Source organism: Agelaius tricolor, unplaced genomic scaffold, assembly GCF_023055355.1.
Source record: "Agelaius tricolor isolate 1412-34295 unplaced genomic scaffold, bAgeTri1.0.p SCAF_1, whole genome shotgun sequence".
In the NCBI taxonomy this organism is placed as follows: domain Eukaryota; kingdom Metazoa; phylum Chordata; class Aves; order Passeriformes; family Icteridae; genus Agelaius; species Agelaius tricolor.
The window spans coordinates 47,010,148-47,022,888 of NW_027269261.1; the positions used below are offsets into that span (position 1 = coordinate 47,010,148).

General features: G+C 38.9%; 1 long non-coding RNA gene across 1 annotated transcript; it reads left to right on the top strand.

Annotated features, from left to right (window-relative positions):
* On the top strand, window positions 1-9,999 carry LOC139592604 (uncharacterized). Its single transcript, XR_011680056.1, has 2 exons — window positions 1-2,440; window positions 9,025-9,999. It is a non-coding gene; the product is annotated as an uncharacterized lncRNA (long non-coding RNA).
* Window positions 10,000-12,741: the final 2,742 nt, after the last annotated feature.

Here is a 12,741-nt window from a genome sequence, read left to right on the forward strand (position 1 = left end):
TGGTAAGTTTGCTTGGCACAATCTAAAGGAAGGTCTGGCTATTGGGATGCTCAGGAAAGACCTGTCTTGAAAAGTCTTGTTGCTGTATTCAAAGGTCAGTTGCTTCAAGTAAGCTTAAAGCAGTTATAGATTAAAATCCTGGATTCAAGTTTCAAAGGTGCTTTTAAGCATTTCTAAAGAAACTCTGGATTTGGACCAAAGTAAGCTCCTGATGCAGGTAGCTTGAAGTTGCAAAGTCCAACTCCTGTCCAGAAGCCTGGATAATAGCCCTTATGAAGTTATTCATTCCTAATTCTCTGTACATCCTCAATCTTCTCCTTAATGCAAAGAACTCTGTGCTGTTCTCATTTTAAGTATCATTCAGGGTGCTTTGTCAAATAAAACAGTAAAATATGTCCTGTAACCAGTTATAGCTGCCATTATTGCAGCTAAATACATCTGGTCGCTGCAATAAGAAAATGTAAAATCACATTTCACTTTCCTCTAGCCAGCAAGCTGTTTCCTGATGATGCTTTCAAAATGGAAATTTACTTCTGCTTCATTGTGCAAATATCCATATGCTGTGCTTTTTCAGTACTTATGTCAGACAGCTGATGCAACTCTTCACAGCTTTTTGGCTGTGCTACTTAATGCAACTAGATGTGAATTCTAGTGAGTTGTTTGTATCTTCTCTGAAGCTGTTTATCCTGCCATGAAGTAGTAAGTCAGCAGGGAAGCATGGGAAGTTGATTTATTGAAAATGTTTAACAGCAATATTTTATTACTTCCATTCAGCTGAAGTAAAAAAAAAAAGTAATACAGTTCCTAATGCTGCTCAAACAGATCCTGAGAGTACATTAGTCTGTTTCCCAAAGTTACCACACAATTTTTTGCAGTTCCTTCAGAAAGGATTTGCATTATCATTAATTAAATAGACTTGCTGCTCTGAAATATGTTGGATAGGTATCTTTTTGTAGCTATGAATTATGGCTACTAAGTGGATGTTTACATGGCTTAAATTAAAATGTGCTTAACTTGAAGAAAAGATGGGATTTTTTCCCCCAAAAAATATCCACTGGGGATAAAAAGAAAGAGCCGCACAAAAATCTCCAGTTAATATGATGCAGATAAAAAGCCCTCCATTTTATTTTCTGTGCTCTTTTGCAGTTTTAAAGATTTGTCATCTCAATTGTAGCCAGTCTGCAAGATAATTACCTTAATGGCAGTTCTACACAAAACAAGCTAGAAGGGATTTTGCACAGTATGAATGTGCCTTGCTTTTGGATTATTTGAACAGAAAATGAGAACAATTGCAAGAGTCCCTTGGATTTATTAATTATGTGATCAAAAGATTTTAAAAATGGGGAAATAATTGCCTCTTGCTTCCCCTGTCTATATTAATAAAAGAATACAGATGCTGTGGAAACAGCATGGTTTTTTTCTTCACTGCATGTACCAAGCTGTGAAGATTTTGCCAAATATCTTTTCCTCTTGACATGCATGAGGACTGAGGGCAGGACAGGACTCCCCAAAAACAGATCCAATCCATACAGGCAAGAGTTCTGTGCATTGCTTTGACCATAGCAGTGTTCCCTGTGGAAACTTAGTGGAAAACATGGAAAAATGAAAAGTGGCAATAACTGTTAACAAGAGAGATCTACTGAGTGCAGAGAGAAGGACGATATGGAGCAACTGCAGTTGTATGTATACTTATGATTTTATTATGTTTTTTATTATTCAGAATTGTTGTATCTGTATAGTACAAAAATGCGTCTGAGCCCACTGCCTTGCTTTTGAAGCTCTGCACTCTCTGCCAGCATCTTTCCTTGTGAGAATAAACACCAGTATTTTGATGAACTGGAGGGAAGGAGGAAAAGAAGAAAGGATGGTGCACGGAAGAAAATAATCTGGGACTTTCATGGATTTCATTTTAAAAAAAAGTATGAGATTCAGCAGCTATTTTTTGACTTAAAATGTAATGAAATTAATTTTTCCCAATTTTCAAGCCAAAATCTGATCCCTCCTGAATAGGAATATATTTTGCTTGAGTGATTTGCAACAGTAATAGAACATATAAAATGCGCAGCCTTTCACATCTAGTTTGTTTAGGAAAATAAGTAGAATGACTAGATAGCAGATGGTTAGTTGAGATGGAATATCTCAAATGGTAAGAACTTTTTAATTGTAATAAAAATTAACTGCAAAAATATAGAAAGTGTACATGGAGACCAAGTCTATGACGCTACAGACTGGTTCTGTTATAGAAAGCAAGAGAAAATATCTTCAGTCTTCTGATCATTCTCATAGTTTTTTGAGTGGTTTGAATTCTCTGTCTGTCAATATGGGGTGTTGCTAACCTTGTTTTGAATGCCTTTTTCAGAGGAGACCAAAAAGGAAAGGAGCTGCAAAAGCATCAGACAGATAAACCTTCCCTGCTGTGAAGAGCATCCTTCATCCATAGGTCAGTCTCTCAGCTGCTGCAGAGCAGTGCATGCACCCATGAGGCTCAGTGAGTGGTCTGACAATGGCTGATTTCCAGTTGCTGATAGTTTTTTGTCGCAGGACTTATTTAGAGCTACCTGACTGGCAGATCATCTAATCTACATGTGATCACTTTCTTCAAGAATTCCTTCATATTGCAGATATTCACCATTTTAACAACATAATATGGAATTGTACAACCTGGCTTCCAGGTTGTTATCTATTGTTATCTATTAACAACAACCTAGTACTACACCATAGAATGGTTAAAGCAATGGATTAGACAAATTTTGGGTAAGTTAAATTTGCCATCAGTTCATCTACTATTTTTATAAAGTTACAGAAACAGGGCAAAAAACTTGGACTATTTTGAGCTAACTGACCTGAAGACAGGATAGCCAAAAGTTGAGAGAGGTGAGAGAAATCAAAGTTAACTGGAATGGTTTAATACTGAAAATTTTTTACTTCTTTCCTGATATATGGGGGAGATCCTTGAGAGATTAGATTCTGAAGCTGCTTTCAGGCTAGGACAGTGACTCCAAATGGACAAGGTAAAATTAAAGCCCAAGAATCAGAAGCCGTGATGCTTTGCTACAGAGGGAATGCCTGCCAGCTCAGGTGTCACACGAAGCACCAAGAGGTCTGGCTCCTCTGCTGAGCCCGTGCCCTTGCAAGGAAGGGACTGGGTTATGTTGGCACTTTTTGCCATCAGCCACAAGTGTATCAGGTGGGAGGAGGATTATATGCCATACATGGGCATCATCCCTGATTGTGTATAAAGACAGGACAGACCTATTATTCTGTCATAAGGAGGAACACAGATAATGTCACAACTGATAAATGTGTCCAACACCTGGTGATAGAGCACACTCTCTCAGCACCTCCTTACTCAGAGAGCACAGCAGTTGCAACTCTTCTTAGATGCTTTAGAATGAATATCACTGCTAAGCAGTTTGCTGCTTGTGGTCTAGCTTTTGTGGGACATGTAATACTGGAGTCAAAAATTAGCCAAAGAGAGGAGGTAAGTGATAAATCATTCAAGACAATCACAGAGCAAAGGTTGTGAAGCTCCAGACAGTGTTGAAGATAGCATCAGTAGAAATTGGCATTAGAAGCATTGATTTCTCCAGCACATCCATAAGCCCTGCTGGTGGTATACTTACTTGCTTTCAAATCAGATCTTGCTCACATCTAGCCAGCTTGCTTTGGTGAAGTGAAGGTAGGTCATCAGCAGTGGGTTGTGTGCTTCCCTGTTGTAATGCTTCACACAGGTTTCTCTGGAAATTTTCAGCATCCCTGTGTTGGGTAATTCTCTTACAGTCAACCCTAAATTACCATTTTAAAAAGTGTCTTTTATGTGCTCAGGTAGAACATACAGAGTTATACAAGATTACAAACTCTCTTTTCAATCACACCTCTGAGATATGAATTTGATCACTCCCAAAGTTTGGCCCATGTTAAGCTCTGAGGCTTTGGTGTGACACTAATTGTAAGAGGATAAGGCTAATTACAGCAGAGTAAACTGACCTAGTAAGAGAAACCTGATCCCTTAATCCTGTAAACATACAGATCAGTTAATTGCTAACATGGTTGTATTTGTGGAGGGAGTGTTAGACGGCTATGAAATCTCAAAGACTGTTCCAGTTTCACAGATAACAACTCACAGAAGGGAAGCAGCTTGCCCAGGGTCCTAAACCAAGCTGGTGGCAGTAGCCCTGCATGCCATCTCAGGGAGAGCCCCATGAGGCACATGCTGTGGCTCTTGGGGTTGTGTAGAATAGGTGTTGTGTGAAGAAGGAAATAAGAGACCCTAGCCCTAGCTGGACAAAATTGTGTGGGGGAGGAGTAGTTTTTCCCAGGAAGAAACTTTCTGGCCAAAATGATGCTGGACTTCCTACTGTTAAAATCACTGAGGGGGTCTGTAGCTGTCCATACCAAGCAGCCTGTGGTCAATAGCTGTAGAAAAATCCCAGAACAAAATAGGAAATCACAGGATGTGGTTCTGGAGAAATGCAGAGCTTTTAGCCATGGAACTGGAGAAGGCAGTGCTTGGTATAATGGGCTTTTGGACTTGGGGCAGCTTTAGCTTGCAGAAATGTTGCACAGCAAAGGTGGAGTCAGTGGTATGACCTTCTAACAAGAAAGAAAGCAAAGGAAGTGTGTATTGATTATCAGAGAGAAGATGAAAGACTGCCTTTAAAAACATTTTCGGTATTAGACTCTTGCTTATAGCAGAAGACAAGAACTTGTATCAGAAGTCCATCAGAAATTGCTGTCTGCAGTATTGAGCTGAAGAAGGCTGTTGGCCAGATAAGCATGTCCTTCCCCCTAAACTTATACATTGTGTTTAACTATTCCTTCCTTTGTGTAAATGTTTACTTTTAGCTTTACAATGTTTAGTTATAATGCATTCTTTGGGCATAGGTGTTGTGGACTTCTTTGTGTTAATATTACTACAACAGCAAGAGACTCTAATGGCTGTTTTGTTTTCATATGATTAACAGAGAGCAGCAAAAAAATTTAAACAAAAAATATTCAGTTTTTTAATCATATTTGAAAAGTTCTTTTTGCATGCAAATACATATGTGAGGGGTGTTTTGTTTTGGTTTGTTTTTTTTGCAGGATAACTCCTAAGTCTAAGATATCATTTAGTGCATGTCAGTATTTATTAAGGCTGGGCACTCCTACTGACAAAGCATTAGCCACCTCATTACACATGCATTAGGAGAGCAGGTTTTGGTAAGAGACAGCATCACATGCCTTCCTTGATAAATGGCATGTGCCTTGGGAAAAGTCCTGTCAGATATGGGAAATGTATGGCAGATGTCTGGGAGCTGCTCTGTGAGCAGCCTGGTGCTGATTAAAACTCCACTAAATTGTATTAGCAAGTAGGTTTGCTATTGCAAACAAGAAATGAAATCTTTCAGAATCAGACACCTATGACAATATCCAGGGCAGAATTGTTTATATTTGACAGGGCAGAGAAGCCATTCCATTTCAATAAGGAAGAAATCTACACAAGCGTCATGGCAGCCAGGGTCTGACCTTACAGAAACATTCTGACAGCCAGTAATGTAAACATGCTTCCTCTGAACATTTTGGGAAGAATGGCACCAAGCAAGGGCAAGCTGTGCAATTTGCACACCCTATCTGCAGTTAATCTTATGCACCACAGTGAAGGCATTTGCTTGTTAACAACACAACTGAGGTTAGAATTTGGCTGTGGGACTCAAGTGGAGACCTCTGCAAGCAGCCACAGGGAAAGGATGGCGTGACAAAGAGAGTGTGCTGAGTTTCACAAAAGCCTCCCAACAGCCCTGAGTGAGAGAGGCAGCGGGGACTGTCTGCCTTGTCTGATAAGGCACAATGCCTTATGTAAACTTAGATCAAAATAATGCTCTTGTCAGTCTGTAGTAGTTATAGCTTTACAAAACTCCATAGTAAATTAAATCTCTGTGACATTTTTTTCAATCCCTGAGGCTAGAAGATTTGGCTAAAAGCAGAGTCATCTACTGGTTAGCAGAATTATTCTGAGGTTACTTTTGGAAACATGTCATTTGAATTGTACTCCTGAAGCTGAATCCCTCCATTTTTAATGGGGTTACACCACAGACTCTGCCCCACTTCCCATGTTACTGACATTGAAGAAATCTTTTGCTGCCTGCCTGCATCTTGAAATATTTGATCTTTGTGATTAAGGAATCTTGGTCCCATCTGCATAAAAAACCCTACCAAATTTCTGGGGGAGAATTCTCTTCATGGGATAATGCAAACAGATACTGTTCATGATCTATTTCAAGGTTCAGTGTTTCTTGTTATTCCAGCGGTGCCCAGCTGTGAGCTCAGTTGTTGACTAGATGCACCCATGTACATTCCAGCTTCACAACTGGGGGCATAAAACTGAATTTGCAACACAATTCTGATAATTTGAAATTGTAATCTTAAAATAAGTCTAGTGCAGAAAACTGTTTTTCATGTATTCAGAAAAAAATATTCTTTTCCTCTACTCTGATCAAGGGGATTTTATTTATTTATTATTTTTCAGAGTAGGGATACTGTAGCCATGACAACCGTGGGTGCCTAGATGAAAAGTGTGGAGATGCAACAGACATGCCAGAAATGCGTTATCTGACATGATAAAAGACTCCTTCGAGACCTTTGAGTCACAAAACAAAAGTCCCTTAGAGGGTGTTTTAACTCATATTATTTTCTATGTAAGAGAGGCAGGGTAAGCTCCACAGCAAGTGAATGGAAAATAATCCCCGAACCTTTACTCAATCCCTGTCTGCTTTCCACTTTCTAGGGCCTTTACTGGTACATTAGAGTTACAGCACTCAGTTTAAAAAATAAAAGTAAGATGTTTCTTTCCATCTTAAAATAACAAATAGTTTTAAAATTTCAGTTTCAATTAAATGTAACAACACAAATATCTTTGCAAAAACCCTAATAGGAAGGAGGGAAGGAAGGTCTGTTCCCTATGCTCCTAACGATATCCATCCAGCTGGACTTTAGGACTGAGGACAAAGGGACCCCTTTAATTTCAGTGGGAATCTTACTCTTGTGTTCAGTTCTTACTGGTTCAGGCCCTTAAGCTGTATTCCCTTAAAGCTGGAATCATCATGCAGGCATTCTGAAGTGTTCCAAGCTTCTGGGACGCTTAGCAGGTTTCCTGATTTGGCTCCGTGTAGCCTCATGCGCATCTTAGGTTAGGACCCCTGCAGGTAAGTGCCACACCAACAGAGCAAGGAGGTAACTTTTGGGCTACTTCCAAACTTTTGGTGCCATTTCCACATTATGTGGGTCTCACCCAGCAGGAGAACACTTGGCTGACCTGATTGTAAATCCTGCTGCAAAGCCAAAGCACAGACACAATACACCTCATTTTCCTGGTCCATCCATCACACAGAGAGGAGCATTTTTATCTCTCCCCTGTGAGCAGGCTCTCCAACAGAGCGTACAACACTGCATCCATGTGTAGGTTCAAACTAAGGCTGACACTGAGGCTGTGGTTTGGTTTGCATTCAAAGCCAAGGTGCAATTTTCGGGTGTGCTTATTTTCAGTGGAATAAACTCCATTGTGAATGATGGAAGCCTGAGCCTCTATATCCACAGCAGAGGAACCTGGTATTTCCTTTTCCCTTTGCCTACCCATATGATCCACAGCAGAAAGATTTGCAGATTTCCCCCTCCCTATGACATGCAAGGGTTGAGCTGCAGCACAGAATAAGTGCTGCCAAGCATCAAATGACCTCAGAGCCCTGTGCTCTGGGGAAGGCAATTGCTTTGTCACCAGGTTTGTGCTGCCTCTCCACACCAACCACGTGATGCTTTTCCAGCAATATCATTTTCTCTGTCTTTCCTTGTTTCAAAGTGCTCGAGGGCTCTAAGGGAACTTGTGATCAGTGAAGATGAAGTGAGCAGAGACTGAATGAGTAAGTTCCTAAGGTACTCTATAAGTCAGAAAAAGTGGAGTTTTGTACAAGATTTCAATAAACTAAATTTTCATGCTTTGTGTTTATAGACTAAAGAGGTAAAATCAGTCATTTTTCAGTGTTGCAAGACCTAGTATGTTCCTTGCAGTGATTGTAAGGGAGGATTTGTTCACTCCAATACTTAGTCCAAATACTTTCTGATTAAAGTGAGTCACAAATTTCAGAATTAAATAACTATTAGTTTTGAAGGCTTTAGCATGATAATAAACTTTTTAAAAATTGGATTTGCTCAAATACATCAAAATCTGTAAAGTACTAGGCAAACAGAAATCCATATATATACAGCTAACCTTAAAATCCATATAAATTTTATAATTTAGGAGATGATTCTCCACATGCAAGCCAACAGTGCCATCCACTGATTTTTTGTATGTTTTCACACAGATATTCTTCAAGATGTTCTAAACAGGTGATACTGAAAGCATTTTAAGGATTTTTGCTTAAAAGAAGAGGATCCTCTTGAGCAGATCAACAAATAATAAAGAAAAAAGCCTATTTTGTGGCATGGTTGGATTTTTAATGGGTTAGTTTCTTGTATCTGCATGGAGTTCCTCAGCTTTTTCAGGAAGCTGTCCTGTGTTAGTTAGACACTTGCTTATACTCACCTTTCAAAAATTCCAATATCAAGAAAAAGTCTAAAACTCAGATGGAATGGACAATACTGGTTATGAAATATTAGCCCTTATTCATTTATCAAAGGACCTGAATTTGAACTAGTATCATGCATTACTCTTTCAATCTGTTACATACTCTAGAGGGCACCCAAAAACCTGTACAAAATTACTCCTCTGCAAAAATCTGTTAATTCACCATCTCTCTGAAGGGAAAATATTTTGATCCAGGATATACAACCAGTTTCCACACTACAAATGGAAAAGTCATGCATTAGTACTCCCAGAGTTAGGGACTTTTAAAAATAGCTATGTATATTTATATTTAAGGGAAGCAAAATTAATTTTTTTACACTTCAGGTTTAAGCCTTTGATGTCTGTGTTTCCAAATTGTGTTCTGTAGCTGTTACATGCTGGAATCCTACTAATTTTTGTTTGGTTTGCCTTTTGATTGCTCACAGGAAGATGCTGATTGCCACATAAGTATTTGAGATGCAGATCCACAGAAGACCAGAAAAGCTTTCATACAACTATGACAAGACACACCCTCATTTCAAGACCTGAAAAGCAACCATTCAAGCTCCTCTTGTGATTGCATTATACCTGCACATTTAAGTTGAGGCTGACCATACTGCTGCTGATGCTTGGGCTGAGGGGTGTCCTTTAATTAAGGCAGGATCAGCCCCAAGGAGTAGCTGTGTTACTGCCAGGTGTTCATGCCAACACTCACATTTTCCCGTGGCTGCAATGTCAGCTACCTCTTGCTCCTACCTCCACATGTAGCATGTAGAGGGAAATCATTATTCTGTGGTCATTCGTATTTGTTGTAACTGCTCCTCTCAAGCATCACTTCTTAATTGTCTTTTGGAAGTTTGGTAACTTTGTATGTTCAGACAAACATGTTTTGTATGCTATAGTAACAAACATGAGCATTCTAAAATTTAAAAAATGACATAAAAGTAACATTTTAAAATATTCTATTAAAAAATGATGTTAGAATACTGTTCAGGGAGAGTAGGAGAGAGCAACATAACCACCCTTCCTCCCAAGAGCTGAAGAAAATCAGTTCTTTAATAACCCTTTAGAGAAGTAGTAGTTTTCAGTTAAGTGCTGCAAACCTCAGCAGCAATGACTAGGTGGCACTGCATGATCATTTGAGAGAAAAAACATATTGTAAGAAAGGATAGAAAACATGAAAATATATCAAGATAGTTAATATCTGATTTTTTTTAATTTAGCATGTTAAAAATTGATTATATATGTTCTATTAAATTCACTTGAAGTCTCTAACATTAAATCTATAGCTATATGAGTATCTGTATCTATATATCTATACACACCTATACTATATACACTCTCCAAATAACAGAGTTTGCAATGTTGAATGTATTTATTCCTAAATTCTACCTTTTGGACAAATAAAAAATCAAGAAGGTATCTCTCTGGTAAAACAGTCCTTGATTGTAGTTCTTGATGCAAAAGTGAATATTACATGCCACAAGGGAAAAGAAAACTTGTAACAGAACTACTTAATATTGTTCCTCTGGTGTTTTCTTCAAAAGCAGAACAACCAAGAGTTAATCATGAGGGGTCAGTGCCATGTTTTCACTCCAAACAAAATACATGAATCTTACTGCTGCATCCTACACCCTATTGCCAGCTCTCCAGGTGCCAATGAAAGAGAGCATCTGAGCCATGGGCCTGAGCAGGGTGATCTGCACACCTCTTCCAAGAATGTCTCTTTCTAGAGGCCGCATAAACCAATGCACAGGCAGAAAGGACTGGAAGGAGAGGGTCACCTTTAGCCATGCTGGGGCAAGCCAGAGTGCCCTGTGCTGCACTTCCTTCCCTCCCAGGCCAGACTGGCTGTGCCCCAGGCTCAGCAGGTGGGCAGGAGCTGCCTCCTACCTCTCCCAGCCCCTGCCCTTCTCTGGCTGGTGGCCAGTGAGTTTCCCTGGCCATATTGACTGGGAGCCTGACCTTTACCATGTTTCCTACCTGCTTAGCCAATTCCTGCTCTGCAAAAGCACTGTACCACTGCTAACTCACGTCTGTACACAAGGGCATGCCCACTTGGGTTAGAAAGCTGTTCTTTGGGGGGGGATGTGAAATTCTGAACACCATGCACATGGATACATCTATCCCAAAAATAAAGAAATGTTGAGATATTTTCTCAGGCTCTGGGTTTTCTGCTTGTTTGGTTTAGGCAGCTTTTTTTTTAATATTATAGGATAATAAATTACGATTTTCAGCAGCCTTCACTTCACAACAAGCTCTAAAGCTTTGCATATTTATGTAGGCCACTGACATAAAGAAAGATTTTTTTTCCTGCTAGTAAAAATACTTTAATTTTAAAAGTGTTTAACTTAGTATATTGCTTCCTTCAAGATTAACTAACCCAAGAACTAATAGCCTCTAGACTATATATAATCTTTCTTTCTGCCCTGCCAGTAAACGACTGTCAGTTTTTCAGCCTGCTTTCCCTGTTAAACCTGAACAACAAAGAAAGACACTGTAACTTCATAACAGCTCCACCATCATATCTGGAGTTTCTCACATTTATTTCCAGGTATGAATTTTTTCATATAATTTTAACAGAAAAAGATAACTCTTTTAGTAAGAGCCAAAGTGGAAGAACAAAGATCTAGGGCCTAGGAAAAGAGAGCATCTTTAGGATATAAAAAAAAAAGCATAAGAAAAGGAGCCTAGCAAAGGGAAAACTGGGGGAAAGAGAAAGACAGGGATTTCTAAAAGCTGCAGTACTGAACCTTCCATCAGTTTGGTGTTATGCTGCAGTGTTTTCCTAATGCTGCACTGTCTGGAGTTGGATAGTTACATGAAATTTCCTATTTGTGTGGTTTAGGGGAGAGAAAAGTGATTCAAAATCTATAAGCTATATTTGAATAATAGCAATTCTTCAAATAGATTGCTAGCTTAGCCGTATTTATTTATTTAGATGCAGAAAAAAAGAACATAATGTTGAACATTAATAAGACCAATATAACCTTTCCTAAGTGCTGTCTGCTGACATCACTGGCAATACTAACAGGGAGATTGATTCCCAATTTCAGCATTAGATTTTTAATTTGGTGGCTAAGCCTAGCTCCACTTAATTACTTTGCTGTATCAATAAATGTAAAAGACAACACATGCCTGTGGACTGTTTATTTTTCCATTATGCTATTCTGCTAATCAAACTATGCAGAAAAGCCTAACAAATGCATATGAAAGCAAATGAAACAGGCATGCTTAGTATCATCCAAAATGCACAAACATGCACAAAGTTTTTCCCAGCTTAACTATAATGACTTCCTGATGAAAGTGTAACTGGTAGAAGCATAATCAGAGATATGAACCTACATCGTTTTTCTGTTCAACCATCCACATGCCTGCCTTTATACCAATATATAGACCTTATTTGATTAAAAGTTAAGTATAAGAGCTGATATATATATTCTCATACTGGGGCCATCATCTTTACTGTCATGGCTGAGTTAGTGTGTAATGTTTTTGGTTAAGTGATAGAAAAGACAGCTCTATGCAGGCGTAAATTTCTGCTACGTGTGTGCTCATTTATAACATGTTTTGGAACAAATATATGGAATTGTTAAATCAGTAGTACAGTGAAACCTTTGCAGAAATTAATTTGGGAATAATTTGATAATCTGTAGGACTGTTTTAATTAGGATTAGAAAGTAAGTATTTGTCAGGACCCAAATAAAAATATTTTCATGGAGATTAATCTTGATTTATATTCCAATTACTGTGCTGTACCACAGCTATCTCCTCTCTTTATTATTCTACCTGCATCCAGCTCCCTGTGTGAGCAGACCTTCCATTTCATAGCTGTGAATTTACTGAGCCTCACCAAGCAGAACTCTCGTGCTTCAGAACTCACACTGTTACTTGCACAAAACAAACTTTTCTCTATTTTTTTAGACTAGCTAAACGTAAATTTGCAGGGTTGATTTAAAAGAGTTTTTATATGTGGGGAAAGCTGGTGTTGCTCATTGATGTTAATGCCAAAAGACTGGGAATCATACAGCTACCATTCCAGTTGCCTTGCCAGCCTACAGTGAATGGCTCTGCACTGTAAAGCCATGCTGCATCTGTTCTGCCTAAAACAGATCCAGGAGAATTCAGTGCCAGCCCTCACATTTTTGCATTTCACCATGCAG